General features: G+C 44.6%; 1 protein-coding gene across 1 annotated transcript in view; it reads left to right on the top strand.

Annotated features, from left to right (window-relative positions):
- Positions 1–13,895: 13,895 nt before the first annotated feature.
- sema4gb (sema domain, immunoglobulin domain (Ig), transmembrane domain (TM) and short cytoplasmic domain, (semaphorin) 4Gb) overlaps positions 13,896–18,475 on the top strand; it is a 199,131-nt gene continuing 194,551 nt past the window's right edge. The window contains exon 1 of the mRNA XM_048550687.2: positions 13,896–14,239. The gene's annotated coding sequence lies outside the window, so the exon portion shown is untranslated. The remainder of the gene's footprint in view (positions 14,240–18,475) is intronic.

Below are 18,475 nucleotides of genomic sequence, written 5' to 3'. Positions count from 1 at the left end.
ATTGTTGCCCTTTGGTATTCAATGTTACTGGCGTTCAGAATCCCCCATCACCAGCATGGTGGTTAAAATTGACCAGAAGCTCAACTGTGTTAGCCCTTTAAGTACTGTAGTGACAAGAGCAAATCAGAGGCTAGGAATCCTACAGTGAGTACCTCACAAACTGAATCCCCAAAGTTCAACCACATTTTACCACATGGTACAACTCAGGAGTGTGATGGGATACTCCCCATTGCCTGGATGGGTGCAGCCCCCAACAACACTCAAGAAGCTTGATACCATCCAGAATAAAGCAGCCACTTGATTGGCACCACATCCACAAACATCCCACTCCCTTCAGTAACAGCAGTGTGTACCATCTACAAGATGCACTGCAGAAATTCACCAAAGATCCCCACACTGCAACTTCCAAACCATTGACCACTCCTATCTAGATGGGCAAGGACAACAGATACATGGGAACACCACCCCCTTCAAATTCCTCTCTGAGCCACTCACCATCCTGACTTGGAAATATATCGCTGTTCCTTCACTGTCCCCAGTGCAGAATCCTGCAATTCCCTTCCTAAAGGCATTGTGCGTCTCCCACAGCAAACAGACTGCAACGGTTCAAGGAGACAGCTCACCCACATCTTCTCTGGGGCAACTAGGGATGGGCAATAAATACTGTGTTTCACCAGCAATGCCCACATCATGAAAAAAATAAAATTCCAGTGAAATGTTGGAGCAGCCTCAGATTGGATGGCTACTTTTTTGTTTTTATAGTTGAGAGTAGTAACCATTGCAAAATCGGGGGTGTAGATTTGTCAGATGAATCATAATTAATCTTAAAGTTGAGATATAACCTGATCCAGGTATGAACTTCACACTTTGGATTAAAAAGTGTTGTGAATTGAAGATGTTTCCCCTGTGCACTGGTTGTGGAGGGTCATTGTGAGAAAAGTAGATGTTTTGCCAGGAACAGAAATGTTCCTGTGTCAAATTGCAAGACTCTCCACTCTAATTGTCAGAGGTCACACAACATCAGATTGTGGTTTATTTGAAATCACAAGCTTTTGGTGAGCTGCTCCTTTGTCAGGAGATGAAGCTGTGATTTCAAATAAACCTGTTGGACTATAACCTGGTTTTGTGTGATTTCTGACATTGTCCACCCCAGTTTGACACCGGTACCTCCACATCAGCTCTGTGTGTGTTGTAGGAAATGGGCATCAATAAGGATTCTAACCAATCCAAAATGATATGTATCTCAATTCATTAACAGGCTGGGCTATGTGATGTTCCAAAAGATTTAACATACCTGATTAACTACATCTAAGTTTTCTTTTCTCGCTACCACCAGCTCTGATGCTTAGATTGGTTATGCTCTAGTTTAATTATGTGGTTCTGAGGAAGGGTCACCGGACCCGAAACATTAACTCTGTTTTTTTCCTTCACAGATGCTGCCAGACCTGCTGAGCTTTCCCAGCAACTTTGTTTTTGTTCCTCATTTACAGCATCCACAGTTCTTTCAGTTTTTTGTAATACCAGACTCTCCAATGCCAGCTCTCTGATTCCCTCGATCACAATATCCGCTCCTTAGCAATGCCTTTCGCCTGGAGCCCTCACTCCAACTCCAGCAGCTCTCCTGTGCCACTGTTACAAAAGTCCAACCCTTTTCCTCTTCACATTGTGGATACATTACAGCATCCATCTCATTGTCTATGCCACCAAGCCCCTTCTTGTATTATTGTAGCTCTTGACTCACCATATCCTGATAACGGGGAGAGCTAATGAAATTCTTCTGCAAAGTGACGGAAGTCTGGAGTATAGCACACATTCTAAGGAATCAAGTATTTTTGTTTCATCATATCTTGTGGCCCAGAGTGGGGCACTTCATGGTGCTTGTCAGAGATATCTAATTAGTCCAATTCAATTCTGCTCATTACCCAGCGCCCTTTCAATATTTCCTTTTCGATTATTCATCCAATCTCCTGTGGAAAGTTGCTGTTGAATTTGCTTGTGATGCCTTTTCAGGTGGTGCTTTTGAAATCATCGGAGCTCATTGCAAAAGGGGAAGGTTCTCTTTATCTCTCTGGTTCCTTTTCGAATAAATCTTGGTCAGCTTGTCACTCTCGCTAGTGAAAACAGTTTCCTCTCCCTTGCTCTATCAAAACCTCTAGTAATTTTCAACCCTCTTATTAAAATATTTCTGGAATGCTTTCCATGTCTCTTAGGCCAGATATGCTTTGCTGCCAGCAGGAACATTTCTATAAAGCTGCTGGTCCTCTGTGGGGAGTTGGTGATGTACAATAGGGTAATAATGTCACAAAGCCAGCAATGCAAAGCCCCAAGCCAATGTTCTGGGTGATGGCTTTGCAGAACATGGACGTTCTGCTTGCAAAAATGACCCTGAGCTTCCTGTTCCCTGCCACTTTAACACACCATCCTGTTCGCTGGCCAACATCTCTGTCTCAGCGCTTGCTGCAGTGCTCCACCGCAGCTCTAAGCAAACTGGAAGAACAGCTCCTCATTTACTGCTTGCAGATCCTGCAGCCTTCAGGATTGAGTTTCATAGTTTAGGGCCTGAGCATCTTCTTCCATGTCCCTTCCCCAACCCTCACACACCGGATCTTGTCATCCAATTGGCTGCTACCCCAGCCATCCCATCGTCTGCTACTGACAGCACCCGTTAGCAGCTATTGGTCTCCCATGCTGACGTTACTCAGTCCAACTGCTCTTCTTTCTCTTTGGGCTCCATCTCCACTGCACCCCTCCACTCCATTTTCTGCATATATACCATCATTTTCTGTCTGTAATCAATTCTGAAGAAGGGTCACTGGACTCAAAATGTTAACTCTGTTTTCTCACCACAGATACTGCCAGACCTGCTGAGCTTCTTCAGCAATTTCTGTTTTGGCTTCTGATTTCCACCATCTGCATTTCTTTCATTTTTATTTTGTTCAATGTTCTGGGGACATCTATTTGAATCCCAGTGCAGCGGATGGTGAATTCTGAATTCATTGAAAGGCTGGATCTCAATTTCAGACAAACAGAGACTGTCTAAATATTATCAATTGTTGTAGAAACACACCTGGATCACGACAGTCCTTCAGGGGAAGGAAATCATAGAATTGCTACAGTGCAGAAAGAGGCCATTTGGCACATTGAGTTTGCAACAAACCCCCAAAGAACATCGCACCTAGACTCCCACCGTATCCCTGTAACCTCACATTTCCCTATGGCGAACCCACCTAGCCTATACATCCCTGGACACGACGGGCAATTTAGCATGGCCAATCCACACCTAGCCTGTACATCTTTGGACTGTGTAAGGAAACCCGAGCACCCGGAGGAAACCCCCACAGACACGGGGAGAATGTGCAAGCTCCACACAGTAGTAATCTGCTATCTTTACCTGGTAAGGCCTACATGTAACTCCTGACTAAAATGGTTGACTCTTACCTGACCTGTGGTCAATGAGGGATGGGCGGTAACCAGCGATACCTACAATCCCAAGAATAAATCAAAGAAATACATGTAACGCACCTTGGCCAGAAATTCAACATGTTTTGGGAAATGTAACTCCCACCTCCTTTTCACTTGATTCATTCATAGGATGAGGGTGTCACTGGCTAGACCAGCATTTATTGCCCATCTCTAATTGCCTAGAGAGCAATTAAGTATCAACCACACCGCTCTGGGTCTGGAGTCACATGTAGGCTAGATCAGATAAGGACAGGCGTTTCCATCCTTAAAGGACAGAGAGCCAGAAAAGTTTTTTCCTGACAATCAGCAATGGATTCACGGTCATCATTAGATTCTTAATTCCAGATATTTACTGAATTCAAATTCCAGCATCTGCCACAGTGAGATTTGAACCCAGGTCCCCAGAACATTATCTGGGTCTCTGCATTAACTGTCTGGTGAAAATACCACTAGTCCATCACGTCCCCCAGCACATTCCCCTCTTTTACACAGGACTGGCATGATTGGACTGAATGTGATTAGTTACTCAGTCTGGTTAATAATACATCTGAGTGCATTTCCACATTGGGTAATCTAGTACCCAATAATGAAGCCACTAGATTTTCAATTCACTAGATCTCTTGCTGCCTACAAAGCCTTCCTTTCTGTCGTGATATCTTTTTTCTCTGTCTCAGTTTGGTTCATTTCTAAGCCCTCATGCACATAAGGGTAAGGTTGCCATGCTCCTACCAGACCATGGAGCTGCTCTCCCATTAGAGGCAACTGGTAATCTTTAACCTGAGGGTCACCATGCCTCAGGTAAGGGAGAGGTTGAGAAGGCGTGTCCTTCATGATAACCTTAGCTGGTTGTGGGAAATGAACCCGTGCTGTTGATATCAGTCTGCATTGCAAGCCAGCAAACTGGAGCTAACAGACTCCCTACCTATTGACATGTTGCTAATAGAAACAGCCTATTTTCATTTGTCACCTTGTAATTGCCTAGTTCTGTCAGTGATGGTGCTGAGGTGTTGCAATCCTCACCTTCTCAACCTGTCATGCAGAGAATCTCATGGACCAATTTTGGGAAACCTTTCCGAATTTCTCCAAGCTCTTCTGTGGCCCTCAGTTCACGAACACGGAATTCAGTCACTTTGTGAAAAACTGGGGAATTCAACACCATGCACATCATCACCTCACAATCCCCAATCAAATGAAAGCTTGAAGTGACAACCAAAATCATCAAAAAAAAACACAGAAATTGACCAAATCCGGCAGTGATATGCACAGAATCATCCCCAAGTGGAGGAACACAGCTACTGAAGGCATGAAGAGTAATCCAGAACAAGGACTAAACTACTGAAGCCAGGAGCAGGAACAGGCGTGAGTGAATAAATTAAGGTGAAATGGCAGAAAAACAAACTTCATTTCAACAAGACTGATAACTGTTGCTAGTATTGAAGAGGCTGATAGACCATTGCTAGGGATAATGGGAACTGCAGATGCTGGACAATCTGAGGTAACAAAGTGTGGAGCTGGATGAACACAGCAGGTCAAGCAGCATCTCAGGAGCTTTTTTTTAGGCCGTTGCTAGGGTTGAGGATTGGAGAGCCCAGTCGGGCTAAAACCACTCAACACGCTCAGCAAAAGCCCATGTGGGATCTTAACACCTGTGTGGAGCCTCGATTGTACACAGTGAATGACCAGATATACCATTGCACTGGCAGACACAGACCCACAACTGCACCCTGACACATTCACCAAACCACACTCACTGCCCAGCACCCTGACACACTCACCAAGCTACACTCACCGCCCAGCTCCCTGGCACACTCACCAAACTACACTCACTGCTCACCACCCTGACACACTCACCAAACTACACTCACTACCCACCTCCCTGACACACTCACCAAACTACACTCACTACCCACCTCCCTGACACACTCATCAAACTACACTCACTACCCACCTCCCTGACACACTCACCAAACTACACTTACTACCCAGCTCCCTGACACACTCACCAAACTACACTCACTACCCAGCTCCCTGACACACTCACCAAACTACACTCACTACCCACCTCCCTGACACACTCACCAAACTACACTTACTACCCAGCTCCCTGACACACTCACCAAACTACACTCACTGCTCACCACCCTGACACACTCACCAAACTACACTCACTACCCACCTCCCTGACACACTCACCAAACTACACTCACTACCCACCTCCCTGACACACTCATCAAACTACACTCACTACCCACCTCCCTGACACACTCACCAAACTACACTCACTACCCACCTCCCTGACACACTCACCAAACTACACTCACTACCAACCTCCCTGACACACTCACCAAACTACACTTACTACCCAGCTCCCTGACACACTCACCAAACTACACTCACTACCCATCTCCCTGACACACTCACCAAACTACACTCACTACCCAGCTCCCTGACACACTCACCAAACTACACTCACTGCCCACCTCCCTGACACACTCACCAAACTACACTCACTGCCCAGCTCCCTGACACACTCACCAAACTACACTCACTGCCCAGCTCCCTGACACACTCACCAAACCACACTCACTGCCCAGCTCCCTGACACACTCACTCTGTTCTTCGATTATAGACGGATCATCAGGAAGAGGAGAATGCTGCACCTCCGCCGAACTCACATCAACCATCAGACCCATAGGTTCTCAACAACCATAAAATGGAAATAAACGCACCAGCAGCAACAAATGACAGAGCAATGACACTCCCTTGTGAAACAACATCTCCCAGATGAACAGCCAACAAGAACACACACACGTACCATTAAGAGACCGGCATTATCTAAGGACTGTGTGTGCAATGCATGCACAGAGATTGATGGAATTAATAAGCAGTGAATGCAGGAGGATAGTTGTCTACGTATGTGGAAACTTGGACAAATGAAAATATCCAGGGTAATGCACACCATTTGTATTTTGTTTATATGAAAACAAGAATGTTTACATTGGAATGCATCATGAACAATGTCTGTCCTGGCCTGCCTTAGACATGTGACCTCCATATGAGGCGTATATCCTTTCGAGGCACCTCTTAAGTTTCATTTCAATGAAATCTTTGTGTTGTAGACATTGTTACACCCAAAATATCATCCAATATATATTCAATGCAACCCAGAACAGATCACCATGTTTTGGACAAAACCAGGATGTGGATTCAAAATGTACACAATCATAATAACACAGAGTAGAGTCAGATGAACACAGCAGGCCAGGCAGCATCAGAGCAGAAGGAAGTCCGACGCTTTGGGTCGGGACCCTTCTTCAGAAATGGGGGAGGGGGAAGAGAGCTCAGAAATAAATAGAGGGGGGGATACTGGGGAGGGTAGGTGGGACGGTGATAGGTGAGTACAGGTAGGCAGTGGTGGGGATTGGCCAGTGAGTCAGGAGGAGCGGATAGGTGGGAGAGAAGACGGACATGTTGTGTCAGGTCAAGGAGGTGGGGATGAGAGGGAGGGCTGGTCATGGGATGAAGCCATGGGTGGGGAGATTTTGATGCCAGTAAAGTCCACATTTAGGCCATTGGGCTGTAGACTCCCAAGGCGGAATATGAGGTGCTGCTCCTCCAGTTTCCAGGCGGAGTCATTGTGACACTGGAGGTGGCCCAGGATGGACATGTCATCCAGGGAGTGGGAAGGGACACAGTGATGCTGTACAAAATGGTCTCCGATGCAGAGGAGGCCACATCAGGAGCAGCGAATACAGTACTCTCCCCACCCCCGGCCTCTGATGCTGCCTGGCCCACTGTGCTCCTCCAGCTCCACACTGTGTTATCTCTGACTCCAGCATCTGCACTTCTTGTTATCTCTGATACGCAATCACAATGTTCAGATTGTCTCCAATACTTCCCTCCTGTTCTGTGTGCACCTTCCCTTGGCCTATCTTTTGCTTCAGTACCATGGCTAATTATCAATGAAAATTGATTCATACTTAGTACAGTTTTTCTGGTATGAAATTTTAAAAAGCTGGATATATTCATTAAGCCCAACAGTATTGCTGAGCACAGAAACAGAGTGAAAGATGATGTCACTGTTTCTGCAGCTTGGTATGTGTGTGCCCTTTAATATTGCACCACTATCACTTTAATCTTACCTGCCCTCCCCACTACTGCACGGATCTCAATTCTACTTTCCTACCTCTATCCATTTCCTGGATCCCCAGTGGTTTAAAAAGTTGTAATCTCGACTGTGATATCAGGTTCTGTTGAGGGGTCAGTGAATGGAAACATTGACTCAGATGCTGTCTGACCTGCTGAACATTTCGTGTTTTGATTTCAGATGAAGTTGCGATGCCTTTCTGAGATTTGAACATAGCTGACATCCTGTGATTTCGAAAGGATTGTAACTTGCTTGTACCCGGGCGATTTGATACCAGCACATTCCAAGCATCTTTTTGGGCTTTTATATCCAGTGACTCAACATCTTGGAGCTCAAGGTGACTAGCCTGCTGCAAATATTTGTTTCGCTCTGCACCTATTTGGTAAGTCACTGCTTTTTGGCTGTGCTGGAATGTATTAAGTATTTTCCTACATCATCTTTGGACTAACTCTTAAGTTAACCAAGAATGGCTTCACATACAACAAGCCAATGGCATGATATTGATCACCATGTCTACTTTTTGATGATATACCTTGTACCGTGATATGAGAGAGTTTCTTACTCATAGGGTCATATTCACTAGAGTGCACTTGTCACTTTCCAGGGTAGGGTGGTGGGAGTGATAACCATCTTAATGTTCTGGAGCCATGGGCTCAAATCGCTCCATAGTAGCTAGTTGAATTTCAGCTCAGTGGATAAATCTGGAACACAGGTTTTAATCTCAGTAATTTAGATCACTGGCTTCAGCTGTTGTAAAGGTTGATCTGGTGCACTCCTCTGTGGAGAAGGAAACCTCCCACCCTTAGTGGGCCCTGGCCAGCACATGATTCCAGTTGTACACACCAAGCTGGTTGGGCCCAGCAAGGCATTTGCAGGATTGAGCACGAGGAGCAAAATGGTGGTCCTGCCAGTGATATCCAAAGTGATAACCCCTTCTAGGCCTACGGGGAATCACTAATTAATCTCCTTGAAGGAGCTCGGTGAGTATGAGTTCTCTTGGTAACAGACAATGGCCTGCCCATCTGGAACTCATCGCCGAGCCCTTTATAAAGCTGAGACAATGGGTCTGCTCCTGTGTCTGGCCAGACTGGCTATAAACAGGTCCAGGCAGTGGGTTGTGGCAGGCATTGCCCAGTTAAGCCTGGGCCCGATGACATTGGAGAGGGAGCACACTGTGTCTATAAAAGCTCTCGATGTCTTTAGAAGAGGGCCACAGACGATGCAGTGATTTAACTCCCCCTCCAATTCCATTTGATTTAGTCTTCACCCTCTCTCCCTATCCCCACCCCCTCACTTTTTGATGTTACCATCGCCATTAATGGGCCTTACTTGTAAGGATCCATTTGGCCACATGGGTATTTTCCTGGTGGTGAAAATAAAACTCTATTCACAACAGAGTCTTCAATTTCTGTCTTTTCATTTCTTATCTCACTATATTAAAAAAAATGCAGACCCAGAAGGGGCCCTCTTGTGGTGCGCTGGTAGTGTCCCGATCCTGGACAAGGAGGCCCAGGTATGTAATAAGACTTTGAACAGGTTGGTTAGGAAAAATAGGCTAATTTAAAGAAAAAAACTACAGCAGACCAATCCTTGGCCTCTGCACTAGCAGTGGCTCTGTTTTAGTATTCAGCAATAAATGATGTTCCCTTTCAGCTTCCTCTGTTCCCTCAGGGGATGCGATGGCCGAGTGGTATTATTGCCGGAATTGTTAGTCCAGAGATTCCGATAACGTTCTGGGGACCTGGGTTCATATCCCACCACAGCTGATGATGGAATTTGAATTCAACAAAATATCTGTAATTAAAATCTAATGATGACTGTGAATCCATTGTCAATTAACAGGTGAAAATACCATCTGGTTCACTAATGTCCTTTAAGGAAGGAAGCTGCCATCCTTACATGGTCTGGCCTACATGTGACTCCAGGCCCACAAAAATGTGGTTGACTCACAACTGCCCAATGGGCAATAAATGTTGCCCTAGCCAGTGATGCCCTCATCTTGTTAATGAATAAATTTAGGCTTCCTGAGTTATTCCACTTGTACCCCATGAAAATGCAAAAATAAACTTTGTCTGAATACAATACACTGGAAATCTGAGATGGAAACACTCAACAATTCAGTCAGTACCTGTGGAGAGGAAGAAATAAAGATAAAAATCTATTCTGCTTCTGCCCCCTCATCTTGGCATAAGGTGTGTGGAACTGAAATGATTTGGTGCGCTGTAATTCTCACTGTAGGTTGTAGGTTGCAATACACCATGAAAGCACACGGTCATTGAATGTCCAGGGACCTGGGTCTTTTTGAGGCCTTACATCAAATCACATTGATATTCCTAACGATCCCAAGTTATAGGTGTTTTCATACAATGCTCTCTGTGCAGTTGAATATCTTGTGCTTTTGTTTATCTTTTTTTTACTAAGCCAAGAATGAAATTTTCTGCATCGTCATAATCTGGACCCCAACATCATAGAGTTTCATTGCTCCAACAATGCGGGACATTCCCAAATGTGGTGAAAAATTGCTTCACAGGTCCAAAGAGATGACGGGTCATCTCTTTTTGCTGTCTTTTCCAGTGAGCATCCACATTCACTGGGTAGCAAAATGCAAAATTGATCTTGTCAGGGACAAAAAGAACAAACCTACCAGGTCCACTCGTGCCTCTCCTCTGTGATGGATTTTCCAATATTAGAGGGAGATGAGCTCTGAATCCAAGAGGCTGAGATTCTAATCCCACCAGCTCCAAAGATGAGTCATAACATCTCTGAATAGGTCAATTAGCTAGAAGGAAACTGGGGTTATGGCTGAGTTAGTAGCTATGGACATAATGTGTATAGTTAATCATCAGCTCCTGCTCATCCAGGTTCAGAATATTGCTGTCCATCACCTACCCAACATAAATTGGAACCTACTTATCCAATGCATTTATGTGCATGATTTTCAGGCACTTGATTGCTCTCCATCATTGTGGTGAGGGTATTTGTGGTTGAGTTTGAGAATTAATGATTCTCGGTAACTGCTGGGAGTTTAATTCTCTTCTGTTTTAAAAGGTAGTTGCCTCAAATGCCTGTAAAACCTTTTAAATTCATTTAGAAATTGAGCTGGACTGCGACTGAGCTTGACCAGGTCTGGTTGACATGTGTCCACTGATTGTGCAGAAACCCAGAGCCTGGGAGAAATTGTGCAGACTGGATTCCTTCGCCCAACATTCACACAGTCACAGCAGGAGTCAATAAATCATAAACCCTCTCCCTGTCCTGGAATACTTGGATTAAACTTGACATCTCTTTGGACCTGTGAAGCAATTTTTCACCACATTCGGGAATGTCCCGCATTGTTGGAGCAATGAAACTCTATGATGTTGGGGTCCTGATTATGCCGATGCAGAAAATTTCATTCTTGGCTTAGTTAAAAAAAAATGATAATCAAAATCACAAGATATTCAACTGCACAGAGAGCATTGTATGAAAACACCTATAACTTGGGATCTTTAGGAATATCAATGTGATTTGATGTAAGGCCTCAAAAAGACACAGGTCCCTGGACATTTGATGACCGTGTGCATAATCTTTCAGCCTGGTTTCATGGTCTATTGCAACATACAATGTTCAAACCCAGAGACAGAAGAAAGCTTTCCTCCAGAGAGATCTGGCATTGAGAATTCAGTGTAACGTGTGTTGTTTTCATGCATTCAACAATACCAACTTGCATTTAGCTATCTGTTTTAGTCATAGAGATGTACAGCATGGAAACAGGCCTTTCGGTCCAACTCATCCATGCTGACCGGATATCCTAAATTAATCTAGTCACATTTGCCGGCGTTTGGTCCATATTCGTCTAAACCTTTATATTCATCATCACATCCAGATCCTTTTAAATGTTGTCATTGAACCAGCCTCCACCACTTCCTCTGGCAGCTCATTCCATACACGCACCACCCTCTGCGTGAAAAAGTGATCCCTCAGATCTAAATTTTTTCCCTCTTACTTTAAACCTATATCCTCCAGTTTTGGACTCTTGTACCCAAAGGCCTTCTCTATTCACCCTATCCATGTCCCTCAAAATTTTATAAACCTCTGTAAGGTCACCCCTCAGCCTCCCATGGTGCAGGGAAAACAGCCCCAGACTATTCAGCCTCTCCCTGGAGCTCAAACCCTCCAATCCTGGAAACATCCTTGTAAATCTTTTCTGAACCCTTTCCAAGTTTAACAAAATCCTTCTCCAAGAAGGGCAACTGGAATTGTACACGGTATTCCAAAAGTGAATGAATAAAACAAAAAAAGGCAACTTGGGAAGCTCAGGAACTGCAGATGCTGGAGTCTGAGAAACACAGTGTGGAGATGGAGAAGGACAGCAGGCCAGGCAGCATCAGAGGAGCAGGGAGGCCGACGTTTCAGGTCTGGCCCTTCTTCAGAAATGAAGAAGACTGACAGGTCAAGGAGGTGGGGATGAAGCTAGTAAAGGTATATGCAGGTGGCAGTGGTGGAGATTGGTCAGTGAGGTGAGAGGGGCAGATAGATGGGAGAGAAGACGGACAGGTCAATGAGGCGGGGATGGGGGGGTGGCTGGTTTCGGGATGAGGTCAGGGGTGGGGAGATTTTGAAGCTATTTTGTTGGATCCTAATCAACACCGATTTGGAACTAATGATCACTCAATAAGGGGGTCAGTTACTGAAAGTGTTTATTGACCTTAAAACATTGGGATTATTTTCACAAGGGAATCGCAGGAAGGTTTTACTTCATTCAGGGCTGTGTAAAGAACCATTGTAACCAGTAGGTGGTACCCTACAGAAATCTTTATTGCCCCATAAATGGTACAGATCCACACTTCGGCACTATTGCTGATGAGCAAGTGGAACCAGGGACCTAAACTCAAGAAAGGGGGAATAAGGAGGAGTCAGGAGAAAAAAATAATGCCACATTAATGAACTGTCTGATAACTCTCAAGGGGCAAATCCATTTAAATTTCATAGAACATTGTAGGTAGGCCACAATTACCCAAGAGATGTGGACGGTCAAGGTTATTGCCAGGAAATAAATGGGACGTATTGAATGTGAACATTGAGGTCAGCATTAACTCAGGCTGAATTCTCGTGCCATTGTGAACAGATGCATTCACAGAAGGGTCACAGAGAAAACTGGAGAATGCAGACTATTTTCCTTTGAGCAGAGAAGGCTCAGGAGGTATTCAAGAGATTGGTGTTCAGAATCATGAAGGGGTTTTAACCAAGTAAAAGATGGACATTCTACCCACAAGAGGCTCAATGGTCAGAGGATAGAGGATTCACTTCTGGTACACAAGCATCGCTGACTGGGCCCAGCATTTACTGCCCGTCCCTAGTTGCCCCTTGAGAAGGTGGGGGTGAGCTGCCCTCTTGAACCGCTGCAGTCCATGTACAGTGGGTTGACCCACAATACTATTAGGGAGGGAATTCCTGGATTTTGACCTGGCAACAGTGAAGGAATGGCAATATATTTCCAAGTGAGGATGGTGAGTGGCTCGGAGGGGAATTTGCAGGGGGTGGGGTTCCCATGTATCTGCTGCCCTTGTCCTTCTAGATGGAAGTGGCCGTGAGCTTCTGAGGAAGGGTCACTCAACCTTAAAAACGTTAACCCTGATTTCTCTGCACAGATGCTGCCAGACCCTGCTGAGCTTTTCCAGCAAATATTGATTTTGCTTCTGTCTTAGAGCATCCACCAGTCTTTTGACCTTTTTCTTTCATGAAAGTAAGTTGCTTTGACCTGGAAATGCCCTGTTCAAAAGGAAGCAGTGTCAGCAGCAATTTAAAAAATTTAATATAAAAAAGGAAATTGGATAAAGAATGGGCGGTGGGAAACAATTAGAGGGTCTATGCCCGAAACGTCAGCTTTCCTGCTCCTGAGATGCTGCTTGGCCTGCTGTGTTTATCCAGCTCCACACCTTGTTATCTCAGAGTGTTAAGGGGGAGTTTTTAATCAAGAGCTGCTTACAGGCTCTGAGGAAAGGTCACCGGACCCGAAACATTAACTCTGTTTCCTCCTCCACAGATGCTGCCAAACCTGCTGAGCTTTTCCAGCAATGTTGTTTATGTTCCAGATTTACAGCAGTCGGTTTGGTTTTTATTTTCTCTCTGCTTTACAGGCACGATGGGTCGAGTGGTGTCCTGCTGAACTGTAACGAGGGTATTTTAATGGTTACTGCAGGGAGTGGGTCACTGATCTCCCACAATGAGTGTGCAGCTTGTGCTCAATCTCATTTGGGTGCTGTGCACCGCCTTCTGCTGGTAGCGTTAGACAGTGACTGCCTGTCTGCCAGGAACTCCGTGCAGTGCGGACTGGAGCCAGGTTCGCGATCCCTCTGCTAGTGTTTTCAAGAAAAAAACCCCACACAGAAACGCTGCTCAAATTCCTGCCTTCAAACCCTCTCCCCTGCGGCGGCGGCTACAAAGATTCAGCGCGGAAGGAAGAGCTCGATTAGCCAAAAAGAGAAGGAAAACGATAAGAAGCAAAGTTCATCGACCCCTGGGAGTTTGACTTATTCCGTCACATTTTATTGGAGAGAAGCTGGAAGACCAGTCGAGCTGAGACGAGCTGCTGCTCCCCTGTAAAACCCCATGTCTGTATCCGAAAGAGAATAAACGCTTAAAAGCCAGGTATGTGAAAAAGATATTGGAGTGTGGGCTCTGCTTGGTAACCAGGGGTACATAGCAACGTGCTGTTTGCAAGGAATGGGCACGTCATTCTGTAATTTCCTAACTCCGCGAAGAGAGCGTTAGCAAGCATTGTAAAGGTGTACATTATTCCCAGATGGAATGCATGTTATCCCTAACCCATCCTGCTGCATTCCTGTGTGTGTGTACCATGTTGAGCTCTGTCCCCGTGTATTTATCAGCTTCGGGGGGAGGGGGGTTCTTTTCCCGCTGCATTGGGGGTTGGGAAAGTGCCGGGAATGTTGTCCCCTCACTGGGAGCCAGGAATACCCACGTCTGGCCTGGACATTATCCCCTTGCTCCTTGGCCCCCTATCCCAGAGGGTTGAGGAAGGAAGACTAACGTTTCCTGTACAATATCTGTTTATAGAGGCTGAAAGAATCTTTTAACCACTTCTCACTCCCCTGTGTCAGAGATCAATCTGGATAAGACCCCATAAAAGTTCCGTCTGTTTGACTGCGTTGGTTTTAAGGGGCTTTGTTTTTAAAGCTCCTAAACACACAAAAAAATTCTTGTCATAGATATGTCCAGCACACTAAAGGGCCCTTTAAATCTAAGCCGCCCCCCAGTCACTGATCCCTCCACCGAGGGGGAAAGTTTCTCCCTATCCCCCCTAGCTATTGTCCCTCATCATTTTATGCATCTCAGTCATGGCTCCTCTCAACCTCGTCTGCTCCACGGAAGACAAGCCCAGTATTTTGTTCTCTCTAATGCTCCCTCTGCCTTTGCTGTATCTTCTGCATTCGCTGGTACCAGTATTTCCCCTTGATATAAGGGTCAACCTTTCCAGTCAGTCAGCATGAAGTATTGAGTTATACTGCAGAACAAATATATCATCTCTTGCTCGGGTTATTTAATTTTTTTGTAGAAATGCATAAAAAAAGAAATTGATTGGAATATCTTGTTCCTGTTGGTTTGCAGATGAGGCTAGAATGTTCCTCCAGTTGTAATCAGCCCTGTTTTTCTCTTGCAGCTACTTGTGTGATTTGGCTGCAATCTGTTGGGTTTTACCAGTTCTTCTCTTATGTTGCGCGATAAATAATCTAATTTTGTTGACCAGTTTGGACGCTGGGATTTTATTTGCTGTTGTTTCTGTCGTCCTAAGGTTTTGCTGTTGTGCAGCTAAATTTTACTTCAGTATAATAGATGGGCTCCCCTTTTCACACTCTCCCTGTCTGACTCGCATGAGACTTCAATAACTGCAGAAATTAATTACATTGAAATCACCCAGGGTGGGGGTTGAACAGAACTCAACATCCTCCATCTTATCCCCCCTCAAAATAAAAACAATTAAGCCACTAAAACCATGGCTTCAAACAATGAATTGCTAATTCATGATGCAGAACTCCTAAATTTCACGCACCTTTTTCTTAATAAAATAACAGAAAATGGATGACGGCTGGCACACAGTTGAAGGAATTAGTGCTCCTGCTGAAGTTTTTCATACTGTACTGCATTACCTCTATAATGGTGCCTGTGGGTTTGTAGTGTTACCATTTCTGATAGCAGCCAAAAGTCCCAGGAGAATTGTTGCTCTGAATTTGTCTCTCCTGGTAAGTTATATCTTTTTGCTGAGATTCCCCTTCTCCTTCCCGCTTCCCAATGCTGATCATTCTATGTTATGACTTGAAAGAAATTTGGGGATTTACATATATTTATATATACGTGTTAAGCAATTCAAATCGTCTACTGATTAAAGATTTTTCAGCATCTTAGACCTTTTTAATACATCCTCATCAGTTATATAGCCCTTTGATCTCTTACTTATAAATTCTGTGTTCCGTGTGCTTCTTTCTCCCTTCACCTGATGAAGGGGCAATGCTCCGAAAGCATTGTGTTTTCACGTAAACCTGTTGTATTATAATCAGGTGTTGTCTGTTTGCTGACCAGTACTCATCATGTAAGCAATCATCACTAGGCTCATTAACCAAACTCAAGAGTTTGTTAAAATTAAAATATATCATTTTAGAGACTTAGCAAGAACCTGTGACTCTTGCCTGCCACTCCACAGAGATGGCCATTAAAGTGTTTTACTGGGTATGGTAAAGAGGATGGCTATGACAGGTCTGATATATAGCATTAGCAACCATGCAATGAGGCTATTTTGCAGACCAGGGGACTTTGGGACAACATGTACCAGGGCTGGAATGTTAGCCTTGCCAACTACAGATTTACTTCCACTGTCAGTCTGATCAACACTAAATATTAATTTTGTAATACTTACATTGTTGGTGGCAATAGTCCTGGAGAATAGGATTTGCTTGTTCGGGAGCCAGGGAGACTGACATGATGGGTCGAATGGCCTCCTTCTGTGTTGTAAAATTCTACGATTGTAGGGTGAAAAAGTAAATGCTGTTATGTGAAGAATAAATAGATGGGGTCATTGTTCTGCATTTTACCCAGCTGTCATTGGTAAGCTCAGCATTTGCTGCCCATACCTACCTGTCCTTCTCAGAGTGACTTTCAGAGGGGCAGTTCAGAGTTACATTGCTGTAGGTCTGGTGTTCTGTGCAGGGACATTGATCAGACTTCCTTCCTGATATGACAACAGTGAACCGCAGTGGGTTTTATGGCAATCAGGGGAAACTTTGTAGGGTCCATGACTCAATCTGACTTTCGATTGTCAGCTTTAATTAATTAAATTAAACTTTCATCATGTCACAGTGGGATTTAAATGCATGTTGCCCGACATGTTTATTTAGCATCTGCATTACTAGACTAGTCGACATGACTGGTGAGCATCGAAACATGGAACAAAGGAGCAGGAGTAGGTCATTCAGCCCTTTGTGCTAGCTCCTCCATTCAAAACTATCCAACTCTATACCCTGATCCCACTTTTCCCTGTATCCTTTGATCCCTGTAGCCGTTGGAACCATATTTAATCCATCTTGAAAACACTCCATGCTTTGACTTCGACCACTTTGTGTGACAGAGAATTCCCCAGGCCCACCACTCTCGCAGTGAGGACACTTCTCCTCATCTCAGTCCTGAATGGTCCACCCTGTATCCTTAGACTGTGAGCCCTGGCTCTGGACTCCCTGGTCATTGGGAACATCCTTTCTATGTTTATTCTGTCTAGCCCTGTTGGAATTTTGCAGGTTTCCATGAGGTCCCATGCCTCCACCACTCCCTCATTCTCCTAAACTTCAGCCTAACCGCCCAGTACACCAGCTGTTCCTCCTGGTTGATCAACCTCACCTCATGTAGTTATAATTCTGTCTGTATCACGACCCAGAGACACCCTACTTGGCCAGACCGGTGTCATTTTTAGGGAGAGCTGAGAGACTCGAATAAAAACACAGGCCAATTAGGAAAAAAATAAAATCGGGAAAAGCCTTCTCCCAAAGCCATAATGAGACCCCATGAGATAAGTGCGCAGCGTTTGTTGGTGTGATGTGTTTGTTGACTTGTAAGTTAGTGTAATCATCCGTATCTACTAAAGAACCGACAGTGTTTAGGTATTTTTTGTAGCGCAAGATGTACATCTTGCTGTGGCAGAGAGATGACAGTCATTTGAAGGCTGTATCCTGTGATTCTAGACTGAGTTTTACCTGCCTTGAATATCTTCTACATTAGATACAATGCTGAGGACGGGAGTTTAACAAATAGATCGAGACTTGAGAAATGACTCTTTTGTTTATTGATTTACTGTCTGTTTAAAAGAGTAAGAATCAAATTCAACATCAGTAACAATTTGCATCTAAACAGAATCTTTAGGAGGGCGCAGTGGATCAGAGGTTCATTTCCAGCCTTCAGCAACTGTCTCTGTGTGGAGTTTGCACATTCTCCCCGTGTCCTACATCTTATATCTCAGGGTATCTGTGGAACTGGGATTTGGGATTAAGTTGTGGATTTTAGGTTTAAAAGTATATTACTGCTGTACAAGGACTGGAAACACAACTGGCCAGGTAGTGTCAGGACAGAGATATTTGGAAAGGCACATACCTGTTAGATCCAGCAGTCTTTGTCTCCAGAGCCCAGTATAACATTGAAAAAAAGGGTTCTCACCTGAGGCACACAATTTATTTAAATCGTTAAATGGACAGACAAAGGCAAAATAATGCAGATGCTGGAAATCTGAAATAAAAGCAAGAGGTGCTGAAGAAACTCAGTGGGTCTAGCAGTGGAGAGGGACACAATTAATGTTTCAAATTGGATGTGACTGCGGTTCGTAAGTGG

Source organism: Stegostoma tigrinum, chromosome 20 (assembly GCF_030684315.1).
Source record: "Stegostoma tigrinum isolate sSteTig4 chromosome 20, sSteTig4.hap1, whole genome shotgun sequence".
Taxonomy (NCBI): domain Eukaryota; kingdom Metazoa; phylum Chordata; class Chondrichthyes; order Orectolobiformes; family Stegostomatidae; genus Stegostoma; species Stegostoma tigrinum.
Note: the sequence above shows the minus strand (reverse complement) of the source record. Positions and strands in the feature narration are given on the sequence as shown.